We start from the raw sequence: 15,481 nt of genomic DNA on the forward strand, positions 1-15,481 counted from the left end.
CTACTCTGATTTCAGAAAATAGGTACATTGAACACAGCAGTCAGCAAAAGAAACCAAAGAATTAAGACAGCTGAAGCACAATGAAAAAACACAGTGCTCTATTAATAATGCTTACCTTTAAAGAAGCATGATAGGACGATGGCATTTAATATCAGTGCTTATCAGAAGCATCTCAAGAGATTTCAGCTCTTTTAATGTATGTCTTACAAAAGAAACACCACTAAAGAGTGCTGACTTCAATGTTTTCCTACTGCTAACAGCTGCCTTTCAGGCAAGATCCCATGAAGCTTTCCTCTTCCACATTTAACTGACTGTGGATTTCCACATTTAATTGAATGGGATTCAATAGCAGGAGCAGAGAGAGTTCAAATTGTCCCTTTGGGGATTCGCTCAGCAGAAACTACTCATTCATGCCATGACATTTTGAGGGAATATCATAATGTCGTTTTGGACACAATGTCATAACTTAGAGGAACAGAAGAATAAGATGGAAACATCAATTACGATAAAAGTAAGGGTCTAAAAATTCGTGGTTTTCCCTGTGTCCTTCCTTTCATAGGGAAGTCCCAGTTCAAAAAGGGCTGCTCTGTATCTGCAGTTGCTCTGTACATTCACCCTTGGGTCACTATCATCACCCGTGACAGGGTCACCTGCAGGCTGTATCCTGCTGACTTGTGTTCATCCCAGCCAGCCCAAAGAGAAGAGAGAGCAGCGCTACAGAGATCAGCATAGTAGGAGAGTGGGATCAAATAGGTCTGGCTCTTTCTCACAGCACAACAGGACTGATATGGATATGGTGGTATGATGGTACCACAGGGTGGGACCAGAATGCAAAACATTGCTATACACAGATATGTACATGAATATGTACATGTACACGTGTACGCACGTATGTGAGTGTACAAAGGGTCCAGATAGTTATTTCTGTGTGATTCTATGTCATGTGGCTGACACTGAATTACGTTAGCAATACCACTCTACAGCATAACTTTACTTCTTAAAAACATTAAAAACAAATGTGAAAAATAAGGCAGATGCAGAACTGTCATGGGAAGGCTTGAAGTTTGAGGCATTTAATATGGGATATGGCATCTCACAGGCAATCCACCAGATCCTGTACATACTGTGTGAGAACAATGGCTCGAAACCCCTTATAAAAATACCACTTGCACGGCTGATGAGACACAAGCTGGGAGGTAAAACCAGGGAGGAATGTCCTAGCACGTTACGGCTTGATGAGAAAGTTGACTTGACCCCAGTGTGCATGTAGAAGACTATCATAATCCTTTCTTCTTCTGTCTTTAACCTGCTCTCTAACTTAAATGAATTAAATAAAAATGCAAATAGGAATGAATAATTATTTTAATCATGATTAAATAATTAAAATAAATCCATATGTTTTTGTGGTGATCAAACTTCAAGGAACAAGACTTTAAGTTTGCAAAAATATAAATCAGTGCTAAATGACACCTTTATGTTTGGTACCTGATGTTAAATTACTGATTAATCTTTATATATTATTTCACTTACCATGTAAATTTTTACTTTTCATGTATTACAGCTGCTATGCCAACATCAAAAAGGCACTAAAAAGTTTGCCACAGTGCACTGAATGGCATCCGTTAGAACAATTTCAATAAGTATTTGTAGAAAGGCTCTTTCCAGGTTGGATGGACTGCCCAGACTCAGTGCCACCCACCCTGAGTGCCTCACTGGCAAGCCAAACAGTGGGGACAGCCAAAGGACAATGCGCTCCTGACCTCCATGAGCAGCTCTTTGCAAACACTTAACTGGGAAAGTAAACTTCGACATCGGGGTTTTGTCTTTGCGATACTATAATTATTCAGTTTTTCAGTTACTGCTGCAACTTCAATTCACTTAGCAGTAGGCTTTTTAGATTACAGTCCATTTATTATCAACATTTTTTTTTGCACAGAAGGTTACAATGGTTTATTAATCCATCAACAGACTCCCTAAAAATATGATCAATGATGCTGTATGAAATGTCATTCTTTATACACTTTAGGAGGTTTGGCAATTAGCACTTCAAAACATTATGACTGTATTGAAGGTTTAAAAAATACTTGCAAAAAAAAAAAAATACAGAACCATATCCCTGAAGAGTTCTGCTGAATTAGAACAAAACACTGTAAATCTTAGCACCTGACAACATTAGTTTTATGAAATTATTCAAAAAATGCATGTTATTTGAGAAAGTTATATTAAAAAAAAAGTGTTAGAGCTAGGATTTGATTAATGAGACTGTGTCTAGAGCAAGTCCATACTGCTGCGGTACCTCAGAGTCGTGTTTCAGACGTACCTGAAAGCTGGGAAGGACCGCTATTTTCCAAAGCATCTTTTAAAAGAAAACAACCTGACAGAGCTGCTTGCTCAATACAGTGTGGCTTTTAACTGGGAGAAGCTACGAAACGCGTTATAGTTCACTTTTCTTGGATGAAGAGAGGCTCTTCAATTATAAAAGTGTAAAAGGGTGAAGACTGAATCATGGCGATGAAAGTCCCATAAATACACGTCTCCTCACTCACTGCACGCAGTGTGCAGATACAGCAGCAAGCAAGGTGAGAGAGAGTTAATGCTGTACACCCTCCTGTGCTGCATTCACGTTATTTAAAGGACGGCACACTTTTCTGAGCCTTGTTTTAAGAATACCTCTTACTGTAGCAGTATGTCAAATATTTTGGTTGATATTTAAATAATTAATGAATGTTAAACTCTCCTCTTTTTTTTAATGGAAGAATAAAACCGTCATATTCAGAAGCTGACCTTTTTTTACTCTGCTATACAAACCCATTAACAATACCGAAAAACATATCCCAAACATAAAAAGCTTTGAAATATCAATTTAAAGGCTACTTTCTGCTATATCCTTTATTGTAAATGTTACCAAGAAAAAGGCAGAACCCAAAAATCAATTTTTAATATATTTCTTCCTACCACAGGATATCGGAAACATTAATGGTTTCTACATCTACATGGCTACCTTACAAGCTCTGTTCTTCCCACATTTGCCTTTAAAACATGATTAATGTATGTTTGCATATATATTTAAAGTACTCCTCCATGTATATTAATTAACAATAACACAGTATAAACAACTTTCCCATTGTTTGATTACCCAGAATAACAGCTTGATATTTATACAGCTGCTGCAACTTAGTCAAGAGAAAATGTTGCACATTTTTGATTAGCTAACTGGATTCCAAACAAACCAGGAATCCAGGCAGGAACCAGACTTTTGAAGTTAAGTTTTGAAGACACTGCTGTTTTGCAGAACTGAAGTACCTCTAGTACAGACATTTTTTGAGAAAGTTTTCTGCCTTTAAACTTTCAGTGGTCAAGGAATACTGATTAAGTTGTAGAAGTTCCACTGGAAATAGGCATCACAATGAAATTATTTAGCAGTAGCTAAACTGAAGTGAGTGTGTATGAGTGATGGTTATGAACAGCCTTGTGCAATCTGAGTGTGGAAATGTTCCCTTTATTTTTCTTCTTTCTGCTGCTTCCAAAAAGTCTCCCCTTTCTATCTTAAGTCCATACATACAGACAATTCTGCAAATTGTAACATTCCCTATTTGGAAACAAATTTCATCCTATTGCTCCTAGTCACTCCAGTTTCCAGGCTTTCTTCACCACTATTGCTCAACCTAATCCATCAGGTTTTTGGAGATGAGGGTGGAAATTTCCTCTGTAATCAACAAAGAGAAGTAGATGCCTTTGAAAGCCTGCGCAGAGAGAAATCTGGATTAGGAATCTAATTAATTAGGGATTATGAACTTAAATTACACGGACCTCTCTTTGTTCATAATGTACGTATTTACTTCAGGACGATTGGTTCACTGTGTGCCTAAATCATGAGGATGAGATACAATCTAGATATTTTCCTGAGGTACACATCACGTTCTCTACCACAGGTTTCATGAGGAATTTTTCTTCCTCTCTTTCCAGATCATATATATGTGTATGTTATTATTCTACTAATAAAATAAACCACATGCAAATCAGGAATATCAATCTCAGCCTAAAAGTAGCACACTAGACTGGAAAGCAGAATAAAAGACAACTGGGGAGTATCGAGAGGCCGTGAAGCCACTGCAGAAAATCACTAAACTATGTTTGCTTGGGCTTCAGGTTTTTCTCTTTTATCTGCTTTTAAATAGCATCAGCCTTTTCACACTGTCCCACAATCAGAAATGTTAGTCAATCTACTGGATGGTTTGTGGTGAAGACTGAACCTGGTATTATTGGAATAATCTATGTGAAAATATCACTATTTCAGAAATATACAGAAGTATTGTTACAGTAATACTGCACTATTACAGAATCATTAGAGAAAATTCTCCTGCTGCCTGTAAACACATCATTTAAACTCCACGGTGTTGCACATGAAAAAGCCTCTTCTCCAATCAACTAGAACAGACTTTGCTCCACAAATGTAAACTGGATAAATATTATTCTTAACATATTAAAAGGAATCAATGATAAAACCAACTTTTCATATCACATGAAAGCCATCAATGCATGTCATGTCATTTTAAAGTGATCTTTTAAGTGTTAAACAGCAGAAACCTGAAAGGCCATGAAAAGTTTTTTTTGTTCCCTTTTAGAGAAGGAAGGGAGTAATCCCAGGGATTTACAACTAATTGTACAATTTCATCACTGAATAATTGCAATAAGTAAAAGTCTATTTAAACTATCTTACATCTGTCAGGTCACTGCTGTCAGCTGCAAACTCCACTCACAGCGTATCACAATTGCTTTCGAAATACCACTGCATATCACAAATACCATCTCAACACTTTGGTGCATCACAGTAAGTTAAGAATGGACTTGTCCCCAGTTTTAATGATAATCACAATGTCATTAAAATGTAGATTTTATTTTTGCCATGATAGCTGTCAAGCTGTAAGCGCAGTAATATGCCTGTGGGAAACCCTGTCGAGCCCCTGTAAGAAAGACCTATCTCTGACAGTAAGGAGGGAGCACAGCATTCCTAAAACAATGTGGAAAATGTGAAGTCTCTCAGGAGAAAAAGATTTAATTCACTTTTTCATGTTAGTCGTTGCTACCTATTGATGTCCTAAACCTGTTGCTGAATACTAGGGAATTCAGAGTAAAAAAACATAAGGTAAAGCTTTTACCAGCATGTATCTGAGCATTAATTGAAATGCCTTAAGGCAGAGTAAAACTGCTTCTGAAACATTTACATGAGATGAATAGACCTTGGATAAGGAGGAAAAAAAAAAGAGTATTTGCAATAGTTTTCCTTAAAGCTATGCCCATCGGTCTTTAAATACAATGACTTTTTGACTTGAATTCTCAGATCTAAAGCCTGTTGTAAAGAACCCCAAAGTCTGAGAAAATATGGCTGGATAAAATACCCCAGAACTATTTAAAGAAAAAAATAGGGCTTATAGGATTGGTCTTTTAATGGCAGGTTTAGTAGAGAGTGGGTTTGGGTTAGTTTTTTTTCTATTGAGGGCTCTCACAGAGTATTTGTCAGGGAGCCTTTGGGGATACGTAATTCAGGTACATCATCCTCTGTGTACAGTACACACAACACCAAACACACAATTATGACTGAGTCCTAACCTCCTTTCACTTTATCTTCTGAATAATAACCTGTGTCATTACAGAAAACCATTTTTTACTGCAAATGAGGTTGTATGCCAGGACAACTTCCCCTCATCCCATTCCTGCTGCAGTCCTGGTGAGTCACATCAAGTCCCAGGAAACATGTGAGAGACACAGTGTGGAGAGCCTGGCCCCCATGTCCCCATGGGGCACGGGGCAGAGGGCATGCTTCTCAGGAGGTGTGATGGTTTCACTCTAGGCCTTCCTGGAGACCAGCTTGTAACCAGGAAGGAACTAGGAAAGTGATCATGGAAGTATTCCATGCTATTCCTGTACGTAACTTGAGGTATAAATAAAGCCAGCAGGAGGGATCTCGCCCTCTTCCTTCCCGGCGAGGTTCGAGAACGGTGGGTCCCTGTCTCGGTCTGGCTTGTCCGGAGCTGAGGCCTACAGTGACTGCTGTTATCTGCCACGCGTGAGGGGAGAGCCCTGGGCCGTGTCCAGCCATCCTGCCTGTTCGAAGGGAAGTGGTGAGATTTTGCTAATTTACCTTCAGTTGGCTGGTTGACTTGCTCGGTCTTTGTCCCTTTTTGTCCTTCTCCCTTCTCCCTTCCCCTCTTCCCTTTTTGGGGAACTGTTTGGGATTTCTGGAGTTGTGGTGTATAGTATTCTCATTGTATATATCTGTCTCATATGTAAAATATATATATATTTTTGCTATAGCTTTGGCTGCTTAAGTCGTTTCTTTTCTCTTCCCTCTCTGGGAAGCAGGTCCTTGTTGTCGAGTTTCGGGGACTTGGCGGGAAGCCAGCTCGAAACTTGCACAGGAGGGAAGGGTGGTGAGGGACTGGGTGGAAAGCATTAACCCCCACACCCATCCAAGCAGTCTTTGGGGAGGAAATTCTAATCCTGGAGGAATTCTGATTTTTTTCTTTCAGAAGTGATGTCACTCACCAAAGTGCAGTAACTGCTGTCTTCTGGCCCTTGATAATAGGCAGGTTTTGGGACCATCAAGCTTTGGGCAGCTTAACCCAAACCTAGGTTGGTCTCACCCACCTGCTTGTAAAGTTTGCTTTTCCAGCTACTCCCTGTCACTTCTCTTGTGACTAGCATGTGGGACACGTACCCACATGTCCCTGGCACTGCCTCGGTGAGGCTTGATGGGGCTGGAAGTTGCAGGGCCAAAACTGATAAAACTCCTTGGGAGCAAACTTCTGACTACTCTGAGACTTTCCACAGGTCCTGGCACCAGGATCCCAGCAGGGTCCCCCACCCCCTGGGGAAAACAAGGCTCTGAAGTTGTAATCTGACTTAAAAGCTCCCAGCAGGGAATTAATTCCCCTCCCAAGCAACATTGTTCAAGAAGCTTGGGATCTGACTCCTGAGGAAGTGTGGCAAATTTCTCCTCTGAATTTGTTGGGATCATCTTTTAACCCTGGCATCTCATCTTGCCTTTTTCGCCTCGATTAAGGAGCTATCTGCTATCGAAGGTATCGTCTTCAGGTAATACCTTGTAGACCATCATCCCATCATCTCACATCCTCCTCTTGGACAAAGTAAGTAGATTGAGCTTCTTAAGTCTGTAATTGTAGGGCCTATTTTCCAGAGATTGAGTGAATTTGCTACTGACTTTAATGCTGTCAGGATTTACTCTCAGAGCCTCAGCTGATGCAACTTCTGTGCTCAGAGGTCAGAAGAAAATGTAACTAAACCATCGCTGAGATTTTCTGATTCCAAATATCTCCTGCAAATCTCTCGCTCACTGTACACTTAGTATTTTGCAATCCGCTTTAATTAAGGCTTAGCAATCAGAAGAAAAAATCTTTGAAGTTTAACAATTCAATAGTGTGTGAAAATGTTAAATGCTAAGTCCTTTTGTGAAAGCTCTCTTCTGTTCTTTAACAAATTTCCAATATATGAAAAAGCTTGTTCAAAGCAGATAAAGAAAAAAAAACTAGTGTTGATAACACCTTGTGGCTAGTATACTCCTTAAATTCAGTTATTTACCAAATGTTATGCTGGTGACAGTGGAGTGCTTGGCAAAACCCAGACAGTAAATCATATAAAATTATACTCCCATGCAACCTTAAATTTTGCATTTTAATTGTCTTTAAACAGATCTTGCCAGTGTTATAGCCTAAAATATGCAATATAGCTCTAGATAACAGAAAAACAAACTGAGAGATCAGAAAATAGCAGTAAGAATTATGATTGGATTTGTTTCCTCCCAGTGCAGTGCATTTTATGCCTCTGAAATAGAGTGAGCAAAGTGGAGCCTCCACGTACTGCTGACTGGACCAGTACTTCAGCTGCTGTCTGGAGTGGGTACCAGCAGGGAAGAACATACAGGAGGCTGTATAATGGGTACCCTCACGGCTGAAGAACTCAAATCAGAGACTTACAGGCATGTGACAAATCAAGCCAAAGATCCTAATATTTAAGAAAACTAGGGCTGCTTTATTTCCCTGAGAGTTGGGCAGAGCTGTAACAACATACTATACTTAGAGCATATGGAAGTACAACACACTAACCATGGGTTGCATTTATAATAGTATTTTTGGACATAACTTAAAAGGACTATTTTGTTTCATGTTTTGGTCTACTTCTGTTGGCAAGAAGTACTTGTGTAATCATGCCTGGGTTCTCATGAAAGGTATGCTACCCACTGTAGTTTTCACTATTTGAGTGCTCTCACAACTGACTGAACTTGATACCTAGGAAAAAAAGAGCGGTCAGAAACTTCAATACAAATGCTATAATATGTATCCTAATAGCTTTAATGCTGAGAGACTGGTGTTTGGTTTTATTGTTCATAAAATTTGTATTGATAACTACTTAAGCTATATTAATGATTCCCACATATGACTTTCCTAATAATCTATAACAAGCCATGAAATCTACTATTTGTGGTAGGACCCACCCATGAAATCAGGCAACTTTGTCCATAATTTTGTAAGTAATACTATTGTAAATATTGTGGTAAAATACGCAATATAAATGCAAGTGTACCATCATATCCACAGCATATGTATTAATGTAACCATTAAATGGAATAGTACTGCCACAATATTAATACATTTTAGATTACAGTAGCAGAACTAATACACATTAGCTTACATCATTTTCCTACAGTAATTACTGGAATACTACATTATCCATAAGAAACTGCCATCTGCCTTCAAGAACCCAATTTATCTGCCCTTTCAGAGCAGCAGGAGCCCAGCTGGCCTCTCTGGAGACAGAGCTCCAGCTGAGGAGCAGTAACAGATATTTCAGGAACAGCAGAGGTTCACAGGCCAGTGTTTTGGTGATACCAACTTCGTGGAGCTGTGTAGGTACCACTGACATGGGAAGCTCTTTGGGAAATGTTTGCTGCAGAAGCACTCTCACCTAAGAGCTGTAGATGCCTGGCACTTCTGTGTTCTCTACCTTCTATTCTCAGACAAAAAAATCTGATGAAAATGCTGGAGGACAGGACTAGAGGAGTTTTGTTTTGTGATGGTGAGAGGTGGAGGAGTTCTCAGATTAATTTACCAGATTAATGTTGATTCTGATCAATGAAAATGATGAAAGGCCATAAACTCCTCCTGAGATACTTGAGGCTTTTCAGCTTACAGAAAAGGCATAAATACACATTTCACTTATAATGTAAACTGAATATCCTTGTTTGACTAGTTTTAAGGGCTGCCCTAATTCCTGGCCAGAAGCAATCCTTATTCTCTAAGAATTCCTATTCTCAGGAAAAATGAAATGACAGACTGTTGTCGGATGGGTCAGCCCTTGTGGGACTAAACTGAGCATCTCCAGCCATCAAATGGAGGGTCTTTGTTTCTCACTGCATGAAATGGAGACTCTGAATCCCACAGAGTGTACAGTCACAATGCTATCAGCCTGCTAATTAAATGGATTTCACAAGTTATCCCAATTGGAAAAGTAACAACTATTTTTCACAAAACTACAGGAAAAATACTCTGTTCAATACAAAAGATTTTCTCCTCGAAGAAAATGGGCAGAAAATGGTGAGACACTGGAATGAGCCACACGAAAATCTAGGAAGGTAATACTGGTAAGAAATGTCATAATGGAATGGCTTTCCATTCCAGGATCTCGCATTCCCACATGTGATTCCTCTTATTTTTATGTCCCTCATTCACAAGACATCCAAATCAGTAGTGCAGGACTTTCTAGTGCCTGCAAAATCTTGCATGATATTAAAATGCTAACCGTGTGCAAATACCATTAATTACTAACTGAAGTAATTTTTCTTCTGGGCTCTCAGAAAACCTTTCTAATTCCATTTTCTAGATGAGTACTTCTTACATGGGCACTGCATATCCACAACAGGAACACGCTGCGGTTGAGGCCAGCTCAAGCATGGGCTGGGCAGAAAGGCTTATGATGGAGAACTTTGCTACATCCATGATTTACCCCTCATGCTGACATGCCCTTCTCTACTTCCAACAGGACCCTGAAACCCATCTCATTCCTTCCTCCTGAAGAGGCAGCTGGCAAAAGTTGGGTTGAGGACAGAGATGCACATGTCATAGAGCTAGTTTGCTCAGTGTTCTCTTCTCAGTGTTCCCTCCTAACTACAATGGAATGCTTACTGTATCCCAGTCACATCAAAAGGATGCCACTTGGCAGGGAAACTACTGGGAGAAAGTGCAAGGAGATGAATATGAAGAAGTGCCTAGTTTAGAAACACAGTTGCAAAGGCTAGTAAATCCCTCTGAACTCTGCTCCATTTCTGCTCTATATCCCAGTGTAAAACTGACTCTCAAAGCAAAGTCTGGTTCTCAAAGCAAAGAGCAGAGACAGACAGCATGGCAGGAGAAAGACAGTCAAGCAATGCAACTCTGAACAATATCTGTTCCAAGAGAATTTTGCCCCCGTTACTATCACTGGCAGACCTGTAAAGCACAGGTAAGTCCCAGGATGCAAATTGTGTCCTTCACACCAAGGAACAACTCACTGGCTGTTACTTAGTTGATAGCAACACATCCTGATATGCAGGGACAGTTGATGTCCCCACTGCTTTGAAGTGCTTATTTGAATCATGGAATCACAAAATATTTTAAGTTGAAAGGGACTCACAAGGACCATCAAAGTCAAATTCCTGGCCTTGCACAATACAGGCCTAGGAATCACATCATGTGCCTGATAGTATTGTCCAAATGCTTCTTGAACTCTGTCAGGCTTGGTGCTGTGACCACTTCCCTGGGGAGCCTGTTCCAGTGCCCAACCACCCTCTGGGTGAAGAATCTTTCTCTAATATCCAACCTAAACCTCCACTAACACAACTTTAGGCCATTGCCTTCAGGTTCTGTCACTGGTCACCACAGAGAAGAGATCAGTGCCTGTCCCTCCTCTTCCCCTCATGAGGAAGTTGTAACTGCAATGAGGTCTCCCCTCAGTCTCCTCTTCTCCAGGCTGAACAGACCAAGTGACCTCAGCCCCTCCTCATACAGCTTCCCCTCAAGGCCCTTCACCATCTTCATTGCCCTCCTTTGGACACTCTCTAAGAGCTTAATATCTTTCTTATATTGTGGCACCCAACACTGCACACAATATTCAAGATGAGGCCACACCAGTGCAGAGCAGAGCAGGACAATCCCCTCCCTTGACTGCCTGGCGATGCTTTGCCTGATGCCCCCCAGGACATGGTTGCCCTCCTGACTGCCAGGGCACTGCTGATTCATATTCAACTTGCCATCAACCAGGACCTCCAGGTCCCTTTCCACAGCACTGCTTTCCAGCCTCTCATTCCCCAATCTGTATGAACATCTGGGGTTGCCCCATCCCAGGTGCAGAATCTAGCAGTTTCCCGTGTTGAACTTCATATGGCTGGTGATTACCCAGTCCTCTGATTTGTCAAGGTCTCCCTGCAGGGCCTCCCTGCCTTCAAGGGAGTCAACAGCTCCTCCCAGTTTTGTGTCATGTGCAAACTTGCTTAGTATCCCTTCCAGTCCTGTGTCCAAGTCGTTTATGAAGATGTTGAAGAGCACAGGCCAAAGATGGAGCCCTGTGGAACCTCACTAGTGACAGGTCGCCAGTCTGATGTTACCCCATTCACTATTACTCTCTGTGCTCGACCCGTGAGCCAACTGCTCACCCACTGCATGATGTGTTTATCCAGCTGTGGGCTAGACATTTTGTCCAGAAGGATCCTGTGAGAGACAGCATTGAAAGCTTTTCCGAAATCCAGAAAGATTATGTCAACTGGTTTCCCTTGATCAGCTAGGTGGGTTACCTTGTCATAAAAGGAAATCAGATTTGACATATTTGAAGATGAGAAACTCCCAAGTGGCCTACACCCCATCACATCCACAGCACACAAAGATCACACTTCTCCACTTCTCTGAAGAGAGAAAAATTCAGAGGAGAGAGAAGGTGGGCCCCTTTAACAGAGAGATATAATTAACCATTCCAACAATTTATCAAGGTTTCTCAGGCATTTCCAACCATGGCAATTTTAAATCAAGGTTGGATGCTTTATTTCTGAAATAAATGCTCTTGTTCAAACAAGAATTATTTCAGGGAAGTTTCATAGTATATGTTGTAAAACGAGGTCAGACTAGATTATCACAGTATTCCTTTCTGGCATTATAATCTATGAATCTATAAAAGAGAAAGGATTTAATTGATGAAGTTTAGCCCCATTAGCCCCTCATTACCAGATGACATTGTCATCATTACTCTCTGACTCCGAATGACTATAGATCCAAATTCAACCTTTTCTCTCCCATTTTATATCTATGATATACACACATGGTTTCAAGGGATTATAAAATCCACCCTTTACCTTTTCCCTGCGTAAGTACATGGAAAACATTACAGATTTCAGAATTAACCTATTTGCAGGGCTCTGACACTTTTTTTTTCCTCAAAAGGAGTGGCTTTTTTCTCAGTAGGTTTTCAAAACAAATGAAAGGAACATTGAATCAGACTGAACAAGGATTGCTATGATTGGTGGGGGTGGTAAATGATGTGCAAAAGCCATGCCCAGGTAGACAACATAAGTTTACTTTTTCTTAGCCCAGTGACAATCTTAAACAGACCCCTCATCTGGATATGGAGATGATGATAACGCTGCTATGAGGGAATAATGATTTATGAAAAGTCTTGTTGAAGCCTGGTTTGGGATATCATGTAAATTCTGTGCAGCAATTTTCGTACATACATTTCTAACCCCCCCCCAAGTTTGCAAAAGAAACCAGGAATAATTGAAAGCCTTCAGACATTCCATTAATTTTATAGTTACTCGTATCAAGTCATTCCAATTAGTATCTGTGGCATTCACTTTTTAACTACTCCTCCTTTCCAAATTCTGTCCTCAGACAAGAAACAGCACTTAAGAAACTGGACTGTAGTGGAGCAGGTATTTCATCTGGCATCATTACAGGCAACAAAGGAAAACAATCTGTTGAGTTCACTTCTGTTTGGATTGGCCTGCTGCTGAAGAACTACTGCAATTTAAGAATATCTGAGACATGTGAAGTATATAAACAGAGAAAATGCAGATGAAATAGTGAGTTGACAGAAATCAAAAGCAAAGCTGGTCATTTTATTTCATTCCAAGCATAGTCTCTCTCCCACCCCATTTCTTCATTTCATAGTGCAATTTTTATTTTTACTAGATAAGAATGATTAAGCGCAAATGCACAAATATATTTCTAAAATGTTGAAACCAAGGTTTATGGAGACAATTCCTTCAGGTATAGATGGACCTGTCTTCAACACCTGAAACAAGAGGTTGAACCTTCCTGATGCTCAACAGCAGTCAGCACTGGGTGCCTCATGTCCACGGCTGCCTCAGCAACAGGCAGCTCTACAACAGGGTGCATTCACCAAATGGAGGACACACATCAAAAGCCTTGTCTTTATTTTTCTCTTTTACAAATTGTAAAGGCTCTTTCTCTCTTTCTCAAATGGGCAGCTGAAGAATGAATCCGTGCCCCACTTTCAACAGTTTGCTTCTCAGAAGAACAAAGTAAAGAAAGATATTTATAGCTCAAATCTAAAGTAAACCATACCTGAGAGGCCGGATTAGACAAAAGTCCTTTTTTATCTCAGGTTTTTGCTACAGATTAGGGAAGATTAAGACAGCATCCTGTTCTCACTGTCGTCTGAATGACTGCAGCAAAGTGGAAGTTTTAGCAGACTCCCATTAACATGAAAGGCCAGCAGTGCTTAAAGGTAGGCACAAAAGAAGTTTTTCTACCAGCCTGTGACACTTCCCAAGAGCTGACAACAGAGAGAGTTCAAAACAAGTAGTTTGGGTTAATAGTGTACTTGCATGTAAATACATAAAAGCTTCAGTGCCGTAAAGCTAATTTAAAAAAGGACATTTCTCTTTATAGTTCCCCTGAGTATAATAGAAACTATGATATTCTTTCTACCATAATGTACGTTTCATTAAAGAGCTGGAGCTATAATTGTCTACATCAGTACATGGCAGCAGACTGGATAAATTGTCCACATAAATTGCTTAATACAACTCGGAGCCCCGTTCCAGAGAGCTGGTGACTCCTACAACTGCATCAAAGAGTCCTACCTGAGTTTATGCCACTACCTGCAGCTCCACAGAGCATCGGGCGGACCCAGAACGACCCCAAAACCCATAAAACCACCTGGTGCTGAACTCCACAAACACCACATTAAATATTTAAACGCATTCACTCCCTTCCACAATGGTCACGACTATGCGCCAGTAATATTGAAGATTTATCTGAAAGTTATGCATATGAAGTGATATGCAGGCTATTATCATTCTTAATAAATCAATAAAGTCAACCGAAAAATTAAAGTGAGCATGTTTGGAACATTTGACAGCAAATAAATTTCGGTCTCTTAAGTGCGTCACTTTCATTGCAATTTACTGCCTAACCTACAAGAGGGTTAAATCAGAAAAGTGAACAGAGCAAGAGAAGAGGTCTCAGAAAAGGAACTACAATGCATCGAATTGCAATTTACCAGTAAATCAGCACGGCAGAAGGAAATGTTTGTCCTAACAGGGCTGTTACATTTTTTTTAAGCTAGTTTTGTCTTGAACTTCAAGCTAATATTCATTAAATTTTAGGACTGTACTAAAATATAAAATATACTACAAATGTAGATATGTAATTTCAGTGGTTTAAGGTTTCTGTGCATTATTCCTCATAAAATATGAATGCTCTTATCAACTTAGTAGGTAGGATGCAAAGTATCTCCTTTTAAGCTGAAGAGGAAAGAGGGAAATCTCAGAGACAACATGTAGACTCAGCATTCTCCCAACTGAGTTTTTTTATCTTAACCACATTTTGACTTTCTACAAGATAGCTTTGCATGAAGGATTTAAGTTTTCCCATTTTTTTCATCCTGCAGCAAAAAAGAGAATAGAATCATTTAGAACGTAAGGTCTCTGAAATCCTACACGAATGCAGCAATGAATAGTGGGCCCTCATACACAGCACTTATATAAACATATCTATAAGAATATTATCTCAGATAAATATCTCTGCTGAACACATGAAAGTTTGCTGTTGTTAGTCCACAGTGTTTTAAGCCAGAGAGCTGTAACAAAGTAGGCAGCATATGTAGCACATTCATATATACCAGGATATTAAATGCTGTTTCGTGAGCGCTTTTATGAGCCTCTGTATTCCCTGACCTCTTTTGTGGAAGTTATCGCTGTATTAGATGTTGTTGAACACACTTGATATGAAAGCATTGTCTGTTTGCTACCAGTATCTAACGAGTATCTCCCCCAGAGTTGCCAGCAAGGTGCTGATTAATTAACTGAAGTAGTGAAGCTGAATCGTACAACAGCTGTTTTGAGAATTGTCATTACCTCAGTCTCTTTCCCCATATATTCACTCCCTCACAGTGCTACCACTGAATTGTAAAATTG

General features: G+C 40.0%; 1 protein-coding gene and 2 long non-coding RNA genes across 6 annotated transcripts in view; 1 reads left to right on the forward strand and 2 right to left on the reverse strand.

Moving 5' to 3' along the window:
* Positions 1-15,481, reverse strand: part of PPARGC1A (PPARG coactivator 1 alpha) — a 368,606-nt gene that overhangs the window by 115,493 nt on the left and 237,632 nt on the right. The gene's annotated exons all lie outside the window — the stretch shown is intronic.
* Positions 1-15,481, reverse strand: part of LOC113984064 — a 174,436-nt gene that overhangs the window by 32,572 nt on the left and 126,383 nt on the right. The gene's annotated exons all lie outside the window — the stretch shown is intronic.
* Positions 6,412-14,706, forward strand: LOC113984061. Of its 3 annotated transcripts, none has more exons than XR_005562880.1 (3): positions 6,412-7,148; positions 9,554-10,515; positions 12,930-14,706. It is a non-coding gene; the product is annotated as an uncharacterized LOC113984061 (long non-coding RNA). The 3 variants fall into 3 exon arrangements; XR_005562881.1 differs by lacking the exon at positions 6,412-7,148 and having other exon boundaries at positions 9,102-9,649; positions 10,057-10,515; XR_003539385.2 differs by lacking the exon at positions 6,412-7,148 and having other exon boundaries at positions 9,102-10,515.

The sequence above is a fragment of the Pipra filicauda genome, unplaced genomic scaffold (genome assembly GCF_003945595.2).
Source record: "Pipra filicauda isolate LSUMZ 115617 unplaced genomic scaffold, ASM394559v2 scaffold169_size1572857_pilon, whole genome shotgun sequence".
NCBI lineage: Eukaryota > Metazoa > Chordata > Aves > Passeriformes > Pipridae > Pipra > Pipra filicauda.